Source organism: Cucumis sativus, chromosome 3 (assembly GCF_000004075.3).
Source record: "Cucumis sativus cultivar 9930 chromosome 3, Cucumber_9930_V3, whole genome shotgun sequence".
NCBI classification, from domain to species: domain Eukaryota; kingdom Viridiplantae; phylum Streptophyta; class Magnoliopsida; order Cucurbitales; family Cucurbitaceae; genus Cucumis; species Cucumis sativus.
In genome coordinates this window covers 29,024,553-29,029,191 of record NC_026657.2, presented here as the reverse complement: position 1 = coordinate 29,029,191, position 4,639 = coordinate 29,024,553, and the positions used below count along the sequence as shown (strand labels likewise).

At 33.0% G+C, this 4,639-nt stretch overlaps 1 long non-coding RNA gene across 1 annotated transcript; it reads right to left on the bottom strand.

Annotated features, from left to right (window-relative positions):
• Nucleotides 1-246: 246 nt before the first annotated feature.
• On the bottom strand, nucleotides 247-3,751 carry LOC105434948. The gene is made up of 2 exons (XR_004214954.1): nucleotides 2,805-3,751; nucleotides 247-620 (listed from the first exon to the last, which is right to left on the bottom strand). It is a non-coding gene; the product is annotated as an uncharacterized LOC105434948 (long non-coding RNA).
• Between the last annotated feature and the right edge of the window lie 888 nt (nucleotides 3,752-4,639).

Below are 4,639 nucleotides of genomic sequence, written 5' to 3'. Positions count from 1 at the left end.
CTTCGATTTTGGAAAGCGTCGAGTAATCTTTCAAATTGAATTTACCCTATTTATTTGAATGTACCATTTGCTCACTTGATTCATATGGAAAGCCATTCCTTCGAGGTATTTTTACACATTTCCTGTAATTGTTCTTCCTTGGTTTGAATTGTGTGCGAGATATTGGTAAAAATGTAATATAAGATATATGAGATAATGAATGGCTATGTAGAATATGTTAATTGGTTATGCCAATGGGTATGTTAATTGGTTATCTAAATGCTTGCTTTTGGAATTCTATCTTCTTCACAGTTCTTATCATCTCATTAATAGGATTGAATTATGTGCTTGCCTTTATTGTTACATGGCTATCTCTTTACATTCTTAGGTTGTGTCCGGTAGATGGTTGCCAATCCAGTTATAGAAGAGAGGATCATTAGACATGCCACCTTCTCCAGCACCAAGGAATAGCATACAAGTGTTCAATTGAGAGTTGTAGCCGTGAATTTGCATACCTATCTAGTGTAAATAGACACTTGAAAGAATTCCATGATGATAATGCTCTTCTTGAAGTTGAGTGTCAGAAACAGTTTGTTTGTCCAGAGGATAAATGTGGAGAAGTGTTTAGATATGCATCTCGACTGCAAAAGCATGAAGATTCCCATGGTTAATTTCTACTTTTCTAATTTGCTCCAAAATTTTGATTGTTTGATTCAAGGATATTCATATATCAATTTCAAATTTTACTGTACTGGAGTCAATAGAGGCACATCGTACTGCATCGGGTTGCACGAAAACATAGTTTATAATTTGAAAGCATAGTTTATAAATAATAGCGTCCGTAAGCATAGGATTAAGAATTGAGATTATATCATTTGGACTTAAATGGAATTGCCCTTATCACCGTTTGATGGTACAAAGCTGCAAGTGCTGCCTCGATCAACGACCCTGCCCAGAACACCCACTGCCCACACAATATTAACCAAGATAATTAACAATATTTAATGTCGTCTAATTCTAATTTCAAATTAATTATATAAGTCAATACAGACTCAAATTTTTTTAAAAAAAATTGTTTGGAGTCTTTCTTTTAAACGTCAAAATTCAGTATATGTTCAGTTGATAAATCTTAAAAAATACAACCTACCCATCGACGACGAATAGGTACATGAAAACAACACATTATCTATTGAAAGAGGGGAAAAATTGATTTCGAAGTACTAATTTTAAAATTTATTGGAAGCAAAAGAAATAGATTGTTCATAAAAAAAAATTTGAAGAGAAAAGCCGAAATAGCCTGGGTGTGTATAATATGAATCCCACCTAAGATGGGCCAATTTTTGGGCACAAATCGCATTTCTAGGCCCAAATAGATTCATTTGCAAGCTTTCGGATTTGGGCTCACGTCGACTCACGCCCAAAAGGATTAAACCCCCAACAACTTTCCATGGAGAATCCCACATTCTTAATTCTTTGAAGAACTGAGAGACGAAGAGAGCAATAAAATATTGAAGTTATAAATTAAAAAAAGAGAAAAGAGATACGTTTGTTGATATGTTTGACTTTTGAAGAAATAGAATTAAGATTATCAACTTCCATATAGGATCTTTAGTTAATAACCACTGAAGTTTCTCTTTACTGAATTAAATTAATAATAAATTTCTTCTTACCTTTAATAAAGCTATATTTTATTTATGTTTGAAGATAGTGAAAAAAAAGGGGGGGAAATATTTAATAAAAGAAAAATAGCGTAAAATGTGGAGAGAAACACATTTCCAACAGAATCCTATTGGTTTTCCAATGTCTGCCATTTTCATCAAATCCACAAAATCAGGAAGAGGAAGAAGGAAGAAGAAGAAGAAGAAGAAGCATTAGTAGTGGAGATAATAGACAAGCTGTAACGCAGTGCCTGACGAGAGATATGCTTTTCTCAAACTTTTTTTAAAAAATCCACTACTCATAATAAGTAATAACCACCCATTTAATTTGTTTGGATTAATTTAAATTCTCGTTTCAAACACGTTGATTTAATAATGTTTTAATTTGGACTGCCAAAATAATAATGTCTTAGGTTGGACAAGATTCATCATTTTGTGATATGATGATGATAATGAAGTGATGAAAATAAAGTAGAAGGTATTGAAATTGTGTTTTGTGATGAAGTTTAAATCAAATTGTGTTTTAAATAGCTATTAAAAACATAATAACAAAAAATATGGAGAACCAGATTGAAAGTTGAGAGCTTCTCAAAATGGAACCCTAATTGAAAAGAGAAAATTACATTTTCAACCTAAAATTTCACAAATCTCTTTTTTCAATTTCTTAAATATATGTACTGTATTTATTTGAATTAAAATTAAGAATATATACAACTTGTCCTTAAATTTTCAATATATAAATTTATTATTATTATTATTTTAAATATATTAGAGGTAGGGCACTGATTTTATTTTCCAACCAAAGTACCACCGAATCGGCTATGATCGGTTTACTAAATGTTCAACCAATTCCAACCATAAAAGAGTACAAATAAACTCTTAGTCAATCGGTCAATTTGATTACTTTTTATTTGGTTTTTTTGATCTATCGAATAACGAAAATTTGAAAATTCAGGAATGAAACACATATTCTTGGTGAGAATTTTAGGAACTAAAAAAAAAGTCAAAATGATATGTTTTGAAAAGTGGTGATGAACATGGTGTATTCTTGAAAACTCTTAGAAAAGTGAAAACATCTAAAAATGTAATAATTAATGATTGAACATGTGATACGATAAACAGTGGGAAAAAGAGAAGATATTAGTAGATTGAAATAGTTAGTTTAACCTGGATGATACTTTCTTCTCCAGATTCCTTCTTCTGTTTCACCAATGAGTAATACAGCTTCGGCCGAAAAGATAGTTTTGTTATGACCCGAAACCGAAACCCCAAAACAAAAGGGAACAAATTCAAAAAAGAAAAAGGATTCAATACACAGCTCTGCACGTGCATAGATGATTAAAAGCTTTTCTCTTTAGCTTTTTACAGTAAAAATCAACCAACTTTTTTATAAAAAAAAATAAAAATCTGCCTAATTTTATGATCCAGTTCATCCATAATTCTCAACAGTTCAACATACATTTTCCTTCAATTTTAAGGCCAACAAGAAGAAAAAAGAGAAGAAAACAGCAATCGCTACTTTCTTCTTTCATTCATTTGGGTTGAAAGGAGAAAAAAATTATCACGTGGCTTGAGACATTCTCAGTGCCCACTTTAGCTAAAAAAGAAACATCAAATTTCTTTTTTCTGAATTAAAATGTATCATAAAGTCAAAAAGATACCCACAAATTCGGTGGTTCATGTTGATTTGAAGAGACAAGACCATTTTGATTATCCTTAACAATACTACTAATTTATTTAATTTCTCAAAATCTAAATTCCTGTTCAAATTAATACATAGTGGATTCTGAACTACCCCATGTCTCCTTCACACTGATTGACATCCAAAAGATTGTTTTTTTTGGACCAATCTTTTCTACTTTATCTCAAATCTATCTTAAATTTTTCTGTTTTCTCCTCTATCTTAGAGTGGACAAAAACTCTGTAACTGAACTATATGAAATGAAAGAGAACTATATTAACTGATCGAATAATGGTGATTAGGTTTAGGATTAGCGTTTTTTTTATTGGGTTATTGTAAGAATGGATATTTAGGCAACTATTGGATTGGCTAAGAAAGAGGAGGGCCACATGAAGGAAAGGTGAGGTTCCATTCGAATGTCTGTCTTAAGACCCCCCCCCCCCCCCCCCCCCCCCCAAATTATTTGATTGAACACTCACTAGCTGGCTCTTAGTTTTGATACAGTTTACCTTTGGAAAGACCCACCAAATTAATGCTGGGTACTGATTGATCTAATGAACAGTATCTACTTTCTTCTTCTTCTTCTTCTTCTTCTTTTTTCCCTTGAACTAATTGTACAATTACACAATCAAGTGACAAAAGGATTGTGATTCGAAATATGACGAGAATTGGTAGGAAATGGGGCCTGTGTAAGGTTAGTGTGGGCTCTCCCCTTTTGGCTAAGCAACATTTCAAACACTTGGCTGAGAAGAATTGGCACCCACAGCATTTAACACAAGAGTATACATTTTCTTCGATGCCCTAGTGAGAATTGGACCTATTGGGTTAGTAAAGAGATAATGGGGTCCTTATCTTGTTTCCCCATTTCATTCACACATGACAATGGCCTCTCCTAATTTGACTATAGAAGAAGCTCCAAATGGGAGTTATAATTCCCTGTGGAGTAAGCATCTGGATTGATACCCCAACTAGATGTGCATGAATAGAAACTTGAGCACACAAAGACTTGGGTTTTGAAAGGGAGAAGGCAAGAGGTTTTGATAGCCATATAAATCCAAATAAAAATTCAAAAAAGAGTCTTGGAGATCATCATGACCCAACATATCAAGCAGGTGGCAGGTGGAAGACATTGACAAGATTGATGGCAACAAAGTTTTTCGGGTTTACTCTGGCCATCAAGTGTTTGGGGAAAAAATTTTACTCTACGGTTTATCACCTCACCTCCCATTTATGAACACAATTCTTCAATGGACAAGGATGTGCAACAAACTCCAGTCTAATTAGACAGATAAGAGACAGATCATATTGGTATGGCAACTTG